The sequence below is a fragment of the Lactuca virosa genome, chromosome 6 (genome assembly GCF_052849685.1).
Source record: "Lactuca virosa cultivar CGN04683 chromosome 6, Lactuca_virosa_CGN04683_v6, whole genome shotgun sequence".
Classification (NCBI taxonomy): domain Eukaryota; kingdom Viridiplantae; phylum Streptophyta; class Magnoliopsida; order Asterales; family Asteraceae; genus Lactuca; species Lactuca virosa.
The window spans coordinates 247338080-247353674 of record NC_136431.1 but is presented as its reverse complement, the minus strand read 5'-3'; positions in this window follow the sequence as shown (position 1 = coordinate 247353674).

Sequence of the window (15595 nt, the reverse complement as noted above, 5' to 3'; positions counted from 1 at the left end):
GGCGTTAGCTAGACTAAAGCCCACCCCTAGCTAACATTTGTTGTAAAGAAAGACGTACATCTAAGGATCTCCATAAGTAATGATCCTAAGACATATGGATCCTCAAGGTTGAAGATCTTGAAACCTAAAGATCCTCAAGATCCTGAAATATAAGGATCCTCGAGGTTGAAGATCTTGAAATATAAGGATCTTAACACACGAAAATCTAAACATCTTAACGCTTGAGAAATTCCATCATACTAACAGCAGGACCTTTAAACTGTTATATACACAAGCTAGAGATTGATCATCTCTCCTACGCTTAAGGGTACTTAATCCCCTCTAAGGTTTAAAGAGCTAATTACCTCTTTCACACGAACTAAGGTTTATACACCTCACTTGAACACACGATATCTAGCTATGGGATACAAATAAGGGGATCATTTCACCATGCAGTGACTTAGCAACCCTCTTATCTTTGAACATAAGCCAAGATCCTTAAGGTTTATAACAACTTCATGCTATCTAAAGTTGGGATATTTCCCCAGAAATTACATAGGCTTATAACACTTTCATGTTATCTAAAGTTGGGATATTGCCCCAGAAATTATGAAAGGTTTATAACATTTTCATGTTATCACACATTGGGATCCTTCCCCAGAAAAAACACACGAATCATAACGTTTTCATAAGCGGGGATATTTCCCATGAAATACGTCACAAGTTGGGATCCTCCCCAGTATATAACATTAACGTGTTATCAATTGAACTTATGATGTCACCCAAGAATTTTTTCAGAGTCTATAACCTCAACGGACTATCCTAAGAAGGGAATTCCCCCCCCCCCTATGATCTCATGACTAAGGATCCTTATCCTTAAGGATTCTCACCCTTAAGGATCTTCATCATTAGAGATCCTCATCGGTATGGATCCTCATCAGCAAGAACCTTATCGAAAGAAGTCAAACAACAATCCTAAGTTCTTTCCCAAGGTGAGATTTATCCTCGGTATATTCTAAGGTTGAAAAGTTTGTGAAGCTTAAGGAAAAACTTGGAGACAGTCAGGTTCCATCTATCTTTATTCTTGAAAAACTCTAAGTGAAGTCTAAGGATCCTCAACTTTCTAGGATCCTAAGCAAAAATCATTTGGTTATCAGAATTCAAGGTGATATTTGTACTAACTAAAAGAATTTTTCAGGAACCGAGTTTTCCAGGACCCTGATTATTTAAGGATCCTAATACCGTAACAGTCATGGAGAAAAATCAATAGAGAAATATAAAAAGGAAACACAACCGTTGCATTCAAAAGGGGTTGTGTTCCAACCCAACCAAAAGATTAATTGTTTACATTACTGGTAAAAACAAAAGCTACTTAAACTAACTTCTAGCAGGCCTAGACCTTAACATGGTCATCATCGGCCGCTCCCTTCTTCTCCCCTCCTTCTGTCAGCTGCAATATAGGATCCTGATTGGCAGTAGCAGTCTTGCTAGTCAATTTGGACAGCGCCTCGCGCCAAACGACCACATCCCAGGAACCTGTATTCTCAAGATCCTCCACAAGACGGATCTTGGCCTCCCAAACAACCATTGCAGCACTGACCTTCGCATCTGAGATCACTTCCTCCATATCGTGCAAGTGCTCCTCCTCCTTCTTAGCCTTCTCCTTGTTGAGCAGCTCCATTCTCCTCAACAGATCCTCATTGGTCACTTTCCACATCCTCTCCTGTCCCCGAAGGGTTTGTTGAGCCCTCTTCGTTCGGATCCTTAGATCAACGACAACATGATCGAAGACCTAAAACAAAGATATAACAGGTCAACAAAATTTAGAATTAAAGATAGAATAAGAGTAAAACTAAAATTTACAGCTCGGGAGAAAGAGAACAATTTGTGGAGCGCTTCCTCAGTTCCAAGGCTATCCAAATATAGACCTGTTGACTCAATAATTTTCCTTTTCTGGGATCTTGGGGTCTTCACTGTCAATTCGATGGTCGATCTTTTGGGAGAAAGAGAATATGAGCTCTTCTCTTTTTTCACCGTCAGCTGATCCTTCGACATGGTTGTGTCAAGATCAACAAGTGTGAAGTGAGCACTATAGCGAGTGACTTTGGATCCTATATAAATATATAACAAGAAACAATTAAAAACCTTCATCACAAAAAGAAAGAATCAAGGATCCTTACCTATAGACATGAGCTCAGTGGCAGAAGAGCTTTATTGCAGAATGGCTTGATCAAATCGGAAGGATCTCTCAGCTTCAGACAAGGCCAAGAACTTCTCGATCTTCTCTTCAAATCCTTCAGCAACAGGGACGAGCTCTTCGAAATTGAAAGATGCAAAAAAGCAAACAAAATAAGAAGATGTGAAACCAAGATCCTTATGATAATATAGAAGAATCCTACCCTTCTTGACCCAGGCATCCGACAGGAGATCCCCATTAGGAACAAAGTCACGTCTCACAAAAAAGTACTTTTTTTCCAAGCTCCCTCATTATGCTTGGTTTTCAAGTCTAGAGGAGATCTGTGGGTTTTGACTTTGAGGAAAAAGCGAGAATTCCCGAAGGTTGTGAGATCATATATGCAGACCAGTTCAGAAAGACCTATATCGAGGCCTTTTGAATGATTTATTTGGTCAATCCAGTATAGGATCCTCCAAAAAATCGGCATGGCCTGGATATATGAGATCCCGGTCACCCTGAAAAGGTTACATAAAAGATGTTAGCATCCCTTGTGGCGGATCTAAAGGGCCCACACACATCCGTGTGTATGAGATCCAACAAACCCTCACCTCTTTCACAAGTACCAGTGAAGGGTGACTTGGCTATCTTTCCAAGCAAACAAGATTCGCATGTGTCATCCGACTTTAAGTCAAATGACTCCAACACTCCATCCTTTTGGAGTTGGGCTATGCGCTTCTTGTTGACATGTCCAAGACGACAATGCCACAAACCATGCTTTGTCCAAACCATTGGAAGAATCAATATGCAATACATTATTTCCTAAGTTGTCTACAACAATCACAGTTTCATATACACCATTATAAGGCAATGCTTCAAAATAAAACTTATCATTATAAAAAGCATTAATAGAACCAATTTCATTTTTAAATGAAAATCTAAAACCTTGTTTATTAAAAACAATGAAAAGAAATAATGTTTCTCGCCATATCAAACGAGTAGCAACAATTATTCAAATCTAGCCCTAACTCATTACTAAGCAATAAAGAATAAACTCCAATCTTGGTGACAGGCGTCGCTTTCCTATTCCCCATGATCAAGTTCATCTTTCCATGCTTCACATCCCTACTTATTTTTAGACCCGGCAAATCAGAACAAATGTGAAAACCACATCCTGTATCAAGGACCCAAGAATTAGCATGTGATGAGTTGTTAGATTGAATAGTGTAAATACCTGCGAAGGTGGGCTTTATCTTCTCATCGTTAATGGCCTTCAAGTATTTAGGGCAACTTCGTTTCCAATGCCCTTTTTCATGACAATGGAAGCACTTTGCTTCCTTTGGATTGGATGAGGGAGTAGCAGAACCACCTTTGGACCTACTAGAAGAGGATCCATCACGAGACTTTCCGTTGGGATTCTTTGTAGGAGGTTTCCTTTTCTTCCCTTTACCATGTCCAATTGCCAGGACTGGGGCAACAGTAGTAGGAGTGGGTACAACAAACTTGCCTTTCAAACTACTTTCAGCAGTTCTCATAAGGCCTCGAAGCTTGCTTCGAGTGACTTCCTCCTTGTTCATATGATAAGTCATACGGAACTGATCATAACAATAAGGTAAAGAGTGTAGGATAATGTCAATAGCCAAGTCTTCGTCGAAATTGACATTCAACTTAAGCAAACGGTCCATATATCTTTGCATCTTTTGCAAGTGGTCCGTGATGGACTCTCCATCCTTCATCTTTGTTGTTATCATGGAGTAATTTATTTCATAACTTTCTTGTCGAGCACTTTGATGGTACCTTTCCATCAAATTTTGGTGCATCTCGAAAGTCCAGAAGTCCTCGTAGGACTTTTGAAGCTCAAAAGTCATAGTGGCTAACATGATGCATGACACCATTGTCGCGTCCTTCTCATGAGCCCTATACTCAACCAGTTGCTCAGGAGTAGCAGTTTGTTCATCAATCTCCTTTAGCTCTTTATCGAGGACATATTCCTTTTCCTCGTATCGAATGGCCATACGAATGTTACGAATCCAGTAGTTAAACTTTGAGCCATCGAAGATTACCCTCCCACATATGTTCATGAGGGAAAAAGAGCCAGAAGAGTTGGAGGCAGAAGCGTTGTTTGAGGTAGACATCTGAAAAAGAAAGACAAGTTTCATTAGATAGAAAATCCTCAATATAACACCCAAATGAAATATTAAGGTTAGTACCGAAGCACAATAATTCACAACTTAGAAAAGGGATGTCGTAATCTAATTGTAAATATTTGAAGGGAGGTAAATGACGATTTACCAATTTTCACCACCCAAAAACAAAATTTAAAAGAATTAATTTTTATGAAAATCCTAGATCTTTGATATTCATTGAACCTTTTCAATGGCCTGTTTAATCTTGATTATGCCCTTCAAGTTTGTGACTGAGATACCGAGGATCACAAACAAGGTGTGAATAACCATGCAAATGTGCTTGGTGCTCTTGATGTCATTTATCACCTAATCAATGTGTCGGTTAACCACACACGCTCCATTGATCTATGACAAACATCGAGCTACCCTTTGCCAACCTTTTTAGTTTAAATTAGTGTGCCGATAAACCACACACGCTACACTAACGACTTCACAAGGTGTAACGTGCAATTTCATGGAATAGCACCATTTTCACATTTTTTTCTAAAGTAACTAAGATTGGAAATTTAGAAAAGTGTTTAGTTACTTCTTATAATTATCATTATACTCTTAAATGGGAATTAATGTCCTATCATATCCGTTCGGCTAACGACCCTCCACTAGTCAAGGAAGGGGTGGGTGAGAAAGGACACCCATTCAATCGCCATTTTATAGGCAATTTCCATATACCCCCCCTTATAGACCAGCTTCATGAATGAGGCCTACTAACGGTAAGACTGACTGTCTTATACACACACACACACACACACACACACACACATATATATATATATATATATATATATATATATATATACACACACACTTATATATATATATATATATATATGTATATATATATATAGCTATTAAGATTTTAATGTTATAATAGTATAAGGGTTGAATTTTACACTTTTAAAACTCTAGGGTTTAGAATTTAAACATTTCAAAATTAAAACCTTCTTAAATTCCAAAACTTGAGGGCAAGTTTTTGAAACTTTTCAAAACTCTTGGATCAATTTGATAACAATTAACTATATCAAAAAATTGACCTAATCTAATTTCACATAGCAAGATGATTCAAGTCAATTCTACAAATAATTAGGTTTTTCACAAAATCAAGTAATTATCTTAAAATTTTACAATCATCACATAATTGGATGAGGATAATCATTACCTTATAAGAAAAATCGAATTTTAACATTCAAAACAGTTTGTGGTAATGATCCTAATCCAAAACTGGCCCAAAAAACTCGAAAATCTGCAAACAGGGGATCCTACTCGTCGAGTTCATGGCATGGACTCGACGAGTTCATAACATATGATCCAACTCGTCGAGTTCCCATATGGGACTCGACAAGTCCAACAGTCAGTGGCCAAAAATGACATTTTTCCGGCTTTGAAAATCACACAATTGCATCACACCCTAGTCTCTGATACCACTGATGGGTTTTGAGCACTATAACAATCCTATGGTGCATATACAACCCTATATGCTTTGGATCTAAGTTGTATCAAGTTATACATGCGATTTCATTTGTTCCAAAGCACACAACCTAGCTAGCATGCAATTGGGGATATACAACATAAAAACTAGTTAGAAGAATACCTCTTAGTTGTAGCTTGTAGAACCTTGCCTTTCAAGAGCTTAACACCTCAAATGTGATGCCTCAAATGTGTCACAAACACCAAATGCAAAAGGAGGCTTATGAGAGAGGTTAGGAATCACCAAAAATCGGCTAGGGTTTGCATCTAGGAAGTGTTCGCCGATTTTAGGGTGCTAGGGGTTACTTTTATATATTGGAATTCCTAGGGTTTCTTACATGTAAACCCTAATTCATCATGACTCTTCATATTTGATGGACCTTTGGACTAAACCCTATTGGACTAGGATCATTACCATATCTGCTATAATCATCATTAAAGGTTACATAGAAGCTGTTAGCATCCCTTGTGGCGAATCTGAAGGGCCCACACACATCCGTGTGTGTGAGATCCAACAAACCCTCACCTCTTTCACAAGTACCAGTGAAGGGTGACTTGGTCATCTTTCCAAGCAAACAAGATTCGCATGTGTCATCCCACTTTAAGTCAAATGACTCCAACACTCCATCCTTTTGGAGTTGGGCTATGCGCTTCTTATTGACATGTCCAAGACGACAATGGCACAAGCATGCTTTGTCCAAACCATTGGACGAATTAATATGCAATACATTATTTCCTAAGTTGTCTACAACCATCACAGTTTCATATACACCATTATAAGGCAATGCTTCAAAATAAAACTTATCATTATAAAAAGCATTAATAGAACCAATTTCATTGTTAAATGAAAATCTAAAACCTTGTTTATAAAAACCATGAAAAGAAATAATGTTTCTCGCCATATAAAACGAGTAGCAATAATTATTCAAATCTAGCCCTAACTCATTACTAAGAAATAAAGAATAAACTCCAATCTTGGTGAGATCCCGGTCACCCTGAAGAATTCAGAGACAATCCCAGGGAAAGGGTATTTCAAACACAGGGAGAAGGGGTATTCGGGGAAGCACACCCAGGTAGGAGAAACAAAGTCAGGCTGGATGAGAGGATCAAAGGGCTTAAAAATATCCTCAGTAGGGAAAGCTCCGTTGAGTCCCAAAGACTCAATGTCATCATCGATGTAGGAACACTTCTCCTCGTAGGAGAGAATCCCTTGGTCGATGAAGTCATCTTCAGGGAGAGCTAATATGTTTTTTGCGAGAAACGACCATTTTTATAACCATGATAAAAGAAGTAAAAACGTAGATATATTTACCTTCTAATGAGTCGTCGGTAATCAAAACGTAGCACAAGTAAAGAAAAGAAAATGAGACGAGTAAAGAATTGTGGAACTGGTCACCACTATTTATACTGAGGATTTGAAGCTTGTTTGACCATTAACGACTCGTTATCCACCCGTTGGATTTCAAAATTACCTAGCCGTTGATGGTTAATTTTGAAAAAATTACTTTTCACTCTCCATTTACCTCTTTTTAATTTATTTTAAGTTATTCCTTTAATATTCTTGAGATTAACTCCTACATTTTCAGGAATAACGTGAGGTCAATTGTTAGGGCCAGGATCCTCGAAGCATTCATGATCCTCGAATCTCATCAGATATTCAGGATTCTCAACTATTTCAAGATCCCGACTATTACCGTTATTACTATATACTAACATTTATAACGGTTATATTTCGTTCTTAACAAACACATGTGCTGAAATAGTCAAGAGAAGACTTATTCTCAACAGATTTTCGTATCGCTATACTAAAGACCCGGAATACCAATTCAAAGGGTCATAGAGGATCCCGTTCTTAATCTTGGTTATATTTCGTTCTTAACTAACACATGTGCAGAAATGGTCATAGAGGATCCCGGGAATATCGGACATCTTGTTAGCTAGCTTAGACTATAACTTGACACTTGTATCTAACACACGGCACACTCTACTGACACTTAGCTGACACTACATACTTTTTCACTTGTTCTTACTAAAATACCTCCTGTAATCATCGTTTTATAGTAATAAAATCATCAAGACAGGTGATCATTATCAACTCCCAAGGTTTTGTGCTGGAGATCCTAGCAAGGATCAAGGGCTTTCCTTGTAAACAATCGTGTCATTATCTTTATCTTTTTCTATTTCACAATTCGAACATCACAGCCTCTTATTCAATTTGGTTGATCAACACTTGTGTAAGTTTTGACCAAAACACTAATGAAAAAGTCGAGCCAAATCGAGAGTAATCGAGAGAGTGTTGATTTGGAGACCTCTTATTCAATTTGGTTGATCAACACTCTTATCCATGAAACATCTCTCATTGACTGCTATGAAGTGTGCACTATTTTTCAATCGATCCATGATTACTCAAATCATGTAGTGACCACTCCTCGTCCTATGTAGTTTAGTCACAAAATCCATGGTGATGTCTTCCTATTTACCCATGGGTACCGGTAAAGGCTCCAAACTTCCATAAGGTTTATGATGTTGCGTTTTAACTCTTGTGCGGGTGAAACACTCACCCACATACTTTGGAACATCGAGCTTCATCGTCGTCCACCAGTAATAAGGTTTTAAATCCCTATACATCTTGGTGTTTCCTAGATGAACATATTACATGGTCTTGTGAGCTTCTTCCATCAGAAGATCCCTCATTCCTCCTATTTTAGGCACCCAAATCCTGTTATGGAATACCTTCATTCCTTGGATGTTTATACTGAATTCCAATAATTTACCTAAATTTTCTTCTTTTTCGGTTATCTCCTTCCAAAGCTTCCTCATGAGCTTTCTTAATGCTTTCAACGATTGATGAGACAATTTCAATCCTTAACGCTCTTGGCCATTTCCTCTCTAAATTTATCTTTCTACTCAAAGCATCTGCTACGACATTGGCTTTACTAGCATGGTAAAATATCTCGCAGTCATAATCCTTGAGTAGTTCTAGCTAGTTTCGTTGTCTCATATTCAATTCCTTTTAACTAAAGAGACACTGGAGACTCTTATGATCAGTGACAAGCTTACACTTTGTGCCATAAAGATAATGTTCCATATCTTTAATGAAAATACTACTGCCGCCAACTCCAGATCATGAGTGGGGTAGTTCTTCTTGTGCTCTTTCATTAGTCGATATGCATAGGTGATTACTTTATCATGTTGGGTCAGAACACAACCTAACCCACCTTCAGATGCATCACTATAAACTGCGAAGTCTTCAACTCCGCCAGGTAAAGAAAGAATCGGTGCTTCACACAACTTCTTCTTTAATTCCTCGAAATCTTCTTTTTTCTTCTCACTCCATGTATATTTAGCTCATTTATGGCTCAAAGTTGTCAATGGAGCAACGATTGAAGAACAGCCTTGGATAAACCTTCTGTAGTATCCAACTAATCCTAGGAAGCTTCGAATCTCGGTGGGACTTTTTGGTCGTTCCCACTTCACCACAACTTCGATCTTTGTTGGGTCAACCATTATTCCTTCTTGGTTAACCACATGACCCAAGAATTGGACTTCCTGAATCCAAAAAAATCACACTTGGAGAACTTTGCATACAGCTTCTCCTTCTTCAAAACTTCTAACACTTTGTGCAAGTGTTTGCCATGCTCCTACTGACTCTTCGAGTAAACGACAATGTCAACTACGAACACTATTAGGGATTTGTCAAGGAAAGGTTTTTTGACAACCCGAATGATTTGAATCAAGCAAGGTCTAAATTGTAGCCTATTACAATAAAACCTTGGAAAACCCGAAAGGGCATAAGTGCATGGATATGGATGAGTACACTTTGGAAATCATACGTAACATAACCTCTTGAAAGTAAACAAGTTTATCAAGGCAAAATTAGTCTAATAAATTGGAATTCATGATTGCAATAAGCCTTAAGTAAACAATGAAATCAAATAAGGACCAAATGCTGTTAAGACAAGAGCTTGTAATTGGGTCGCAACCTTGAACACTTAAAAATCTAAGGCCACCATATTTGAGTTTCCTATCAACAACGACCGTGAACACATCTAAGAGAACCACCAAGACCGTAAACCCCTTCAAATGAGCCCCCCCTTGGCCGTAAACACTTCCTAATGATCCACTAAGGCCGAAAACACTAAAGGAAAGGACCTAGAACCGAAAACACCTCCTAGTTATCAATGTTTGTCCGTGAACCCTTTAACGGGGCATGGTTTGGTCGTGAACTCCTTAGTGGACCACCCTATGGCCGTAAACACATTCCATGAGGGATGCATGGACCGTAAACCCTTCCATGGGACACCCCTCAATCGTAAACACCATTCTAGGAGGCATTTAGGTCGTAAACACCACCATTCTATGGTGTTTAAAAATGTTTACAGTCTAGGATGTGAATTAGATAAGACCAGTTGACTTTAAGATGTGATACTCTTCCTATTTCCCATGAAAGTTCCTAGTCTCCCACATAATTAACAACCAAACATCCATGAGTAACCCCACAGATAACCAAGTAGCATGCTTCATATTATCCAGTAGCATACTACCACTTTTCCATCTTCTTATTCACGATAGAAAACCTTTTCTCTATATTCATCACCTTCTTTACACTTACATCTTAAAGGAAACCTACCAAGAACAAGATTGGTTCTTTCCAAAGATCTTCATCATCTAAGTGCTCCTTAGATTTGTGGTAAGTTATCCCATTAATCTAGTAAATCTATACATTATTATGTTGATTCCATTGTATTTACACATAATATTATGTGTTGGAAACCTTAGGGCATCATAATCTTCAAAGGGCTCATCAAACACTCCAAGTGTTTTAGGCTCAAAATCTTCACTTCATTACTTAAAATCATCCACCAAACCAAACAAAGGTGAGTTCATACCCCATATTTTCAAGCTTTTTCCATGTTTCAGGGGGGGGGGGAATATAAGTAAAACTTTGTTTATCCCATAAATAGTTTCATGTTTTTCACCTTCATGTTGAAGATAAAATCTTATTTATATAAGTTATGGTTTATACTAGTTTTTGGTACAAATATTTGTGCTTTACATATTGTTAAAATAAACATAATATATATCATAAAACCATAAGGAAAGTTATGATTTGTAAAACTACATGGATTTTGAGAACTTATACCAAAAGATAACTTTACTAGTAGAAATGGTACATTATAGTCACTTGCTAAACTAATAGGTTTTAACACCAAAATATTGTGTTTTGAGTTCATAGTTTCATGCTAGAATACACCTTTATATTGATGTAAAATATTACATAAATAGTTTCAAACCAACAAGATAAACTATAGTTGGTATAGTTTGGAAGTCACAAACCACACCTTTCGTAGATACGTATAATTATTTAAAGGTATAGTTATCTTGTTTTACAAGTAAAAGGAGTCATAGTTCACGTAAATCTGTTAATGCTCTTGTGACACTTTCCTTCACCTTACCTACCTAGCGTACACCGGAAGTCCTTTAGTTATAACCAGAGTCTCCTGGAGGGATAGCAGGGTAATTGTGTATAGATCTATATGGGGTTGACACCCCCACACCTGAGCTGTTCGCTACAGCTAGACGAGCCAGTCTAGGGTGACAAATATCTTATTAGAAACCGACGCTTGAAGAACGTCAAGACAGGCACTTTAGTCACATTAGTATGGTTGTAACGACTCACGTAGGGATTAACGAAAATGATTTTGGTTTACGGGAAGCTTATACTTCATTAGTATTATTGAAAGAAATGAAATTATAAACTATTTTCTGTATGATAAGCACTTCCATCGTGGTCTTAGGGTTTAAGACCACAGTTCATTTTTAAGGAAAATACTGCATTTTTCTAGAACTATATTTGATTACTTTACAAGGAAAAGATACCAAGGAATTACTCTCGATTTCAGTTCATATTAATGAAAATATTGGATTTTATGGGAACACACTCTTTACAAGTATAAAAAAAGAAAACAAAGGACACGCATGCATATATTCACGATTTTAGGATGAGGCTTACAAACTCTTTTTTTTTCTGAAAATATCGGATTTTCTGAAAGTACTACGAGAATTATTCTAAACAAATGCAAAACTATTTTATTCAAAAATGCTTATGAACTCACCAACTTTTTAGTTGACGCTTTTGAAAACAACTTGTATTCTCAGGGATCTAGCAGGCAGGTACTCAACCCCTCTTGAGGGTCGGCGTCGTCATTTCATGTTTTTCCTACTTTTCAGTTATTTGTATTCGACTTTTAAACAATTGTGTTTGTAAACAATGTAATACTTGAAATCTAAATGTATGAATGTTTGTGTTGCTATGTTTCATTACTATTCAATTGTTATGATACTGTACATGAAGTCACTCTATCCACCCCCAGACGTTTCCGCCGTTCTGGTTTGGGGGTGTGACAGATTGCTATCAGAGCATTGTTTATAGTGAACTAGTATATCAAACCATACAAGATATACAACTAAAAAATAAAATGGGACTAAAACACTCTGACTAAAAGTATACTTTAAAATATAATTATTTTATAAAAGTATACATACTAGAACAGTGTCATAATAAGAACAAAACAAAAGTATTTAAGTGTTGGACACTACAGTCAAACCTGGACAGTTATGTAATCATATCTGGGATAAATATAGTCTGCTCAACTATATTTATTTGAGATACGACCAACATGTGTTTGTGAGTGATAGTGGTGTTGCAACAAGTCTAAAAGTACCAACTCTATATACAAAGGAATACTAGAACCAAAAATAAAGTTTAAAATACTATAGGAGTATTTTATGATACTATACAATAACAACAAGTCTAAAAACTTATCAACCTCATATATCACTTATTCGAAGGTCTATTTAATCTTGGTTATATAATCTGTATACACTACATGACTATAGGAGGACCCAATAAGGATCATCATAAAAATTTCAACAAAGATACTGTTACGTGTGTCAGACCCAACAAATAACAGGGGTACGATATACTCCAAAATAACACTACTATATTGCACTAAAAGGTAATACAAGGAAAGTAGGGTCGATCCACAGAGACACGGGACAATTGGTCTATACCTCTTTGCACAAGGTACTATGGTCACCAATAGTAAAGAGAGGGGGGTTTAGAATGCAGTGATTAAACAAACAATTAAAACATAAGCAATCAACTAAAGGCGTGAATTAAGTTCAGATTTTGTATCCAACTTCATGAATGACAATCCAGAAATGTGAATCAAAGATGACAAGACATTTGTTTCATTCTATCTAATTTGGTACTTGAAAGTGTTAACAAGCTCTAACACTTTCCATCCACCACATTAATCAATCAAAACAAGCTCTTTGATTAATCCTAACCTTGCTAACCTAATCTAAACAAGCTCTTAGAAATAGATTAAAAGATTGCATTAAGCTTATTGTGAATGTTCCCAACAACACCCAATACTCCTCACAAGCCCGGGAGCGTAAGAATGTGTGAAAAGATTTACACTAAATTCATTCATAAGAAATCAATTTAATGCTTGTTACTTAGTTCAATTCACAAAATAATTACGGATTTTGCAAAATGAATAACTTGAATGACCTAACCCTAATTCAAATGGCCAATAAGAATCATTATTAGAATCAAACATTCGATTGAAATAAAATCATTTTCACTAGATAGAAATTAAACACAAACATCAGGTCATATGATTTGATTCACAACCAAAAAGTCAAAACATGAAATTGGAGAAGTTAGGGTTCTAGCCACACATGGCTAGAACAAGATTAACAAGTTTAAAAGATGAAATTAAGTGCTAAAGTGCTTACAAAGAAGAAATTAAAATGTTTCCCAATGATTAACGGACAAACCCTTGCTAAAACCCTTCAATTATCCTCTCCAAAAGTGCTCTGGTATGTTCTGTCTGTGTAAAAATGACCCAATTCCCGTGATATGAAAAATAGGAAAAACTGCCAAAAGACAGTTTTTGGGTCGAACACGGCCCGTGTCAAAATAGGCTAAACTGACACGGGTCGTGTTCAGCAGTTAACACGGCCCGTGTTGATTTACACTAAACTGACACGGCCCGTGTTCAGCATGGTCAACAGCTTCTTCTTGGTCAAACACGCATCGTGCTCACTTTTCAGTGTAAATCCAACACGACCCGTGTACCCCTCTGACTCCGAATCCAAACTTGATTTTTCCAACTTTTCCGTTCTTCGTCCGATCATCCCGAAATCTTCACCAATGCTTCCCGACACCTCCCAAAGCGCATTCCAAGCTCCGGTTTACCTGAAAAAGACATGAAAGTGTGCAAATAAGGTTGTACTAGAGACTAACATGAATATGATCAAATGCAAGAAAAAGGAAGAACAATTATGCTAAATAGATGCATGAAATGGGACTAAAAGGTGTGCAAAAAGCTGCACAAATTGCACCTAACAAATCTCCCCAAGCTTAGACCTTTCTTTTCCTCAAGAAAGAACAAGAACCGGACAAACAGGACGATTTCTAGATGGAAAAAAAGAAACATAGAACAAATGGGGATATAAAGATCCTAACAGCTAAGAATGAATGCATGCAATGAAGACCATGAAAAAGAAACATATGTACAAAAGATACTTAAGGAACAAAAATGAACCAAAGAAAAAATTTAAGAACACAAGTAATATTTTTTATTTATTTTTATAAATATGGACATATACGATCAGAATTTACATCAATGGGGCTCCAATCATTAATACCTAGGCGACCATCCTGCTACCTTCCACATATCACAGACTCCCAAAGTGAGGAAGACCACGAAACGGTGTAATCCAATAATCCAACCATAGTTTTATTTAAACTTCATACCTTAATTAGCTTTGGCGAGCGAAAATAACACAGTTCGGGATCTCATGTCCTTAAGACTAGATAGTCAAGAATCAGAATCGACGTATCCTTAAGAACCCGTCACGGCGAATCAACTTTCGTTGAAACAGTGAGCCCACCCGAAGGGGCCCAACTCCTATGCTTTCACTTTTTCGAGAGCCACAAGTATCATATCACACAATTCTTCATTCGCCAGATTTGACTTTGAGATGGCTTTTGATTTTTGATTGAACTTGGACTTGTATCTTCGTTTTGAGCTTGAGTTCTTCAATCTTTTGAATTTCTGAAAATTTCTTTGTTTGAGTACTTGAAATTCTGATTTGGGTACTGAATATGACAGTTGTACCCTTTCTTCCTTCTTGACTGTGTGGATCTGATACTTAAGCTCTCTGTTACCGCGAGGGTAACGCGTGTCGATAAATAGGTCCGTGTTCTGTGGGTTCAGAGTTGTCGATAAGGATTCTTTTTAAACATTCAGAAGCAAATCATCCTAGAGTTGTTATTACCGCCCACAAAAACATTTCAGTATGCCATTTTTTTATTATCTAACGCTGAGGTCTCGAATTACGGTGTTTGGGCCCCCTAGTTATGACAGCTGATTCTACACTTCCGGTAACTATCCGGTCGCCTCATAATTTTTTTCATTTGAATTCTCATTTTCCCACTTCATGGAGCTATTGTATGTAAAGATTGTATTCATCTCGTATTAATTTTTTTTTTTTGGAAACAATGAACGAAAATGGGATGCAAAAACTAGAAAATATTTTTGGGTTTTATAGATTTTAAAATGCAGAATGCAAGAAAAAGAAAATAAGAAGGCTAAAATCTTTTTGAGTTGTTTTTATGCATGAATATGAACATGAAATGCATGGATAAACCTAATGTACAACTCTACCCCTCCCCAAGCTTAAAGATAAGCATCGTCCCCGATGCTCGGAGAGGGTG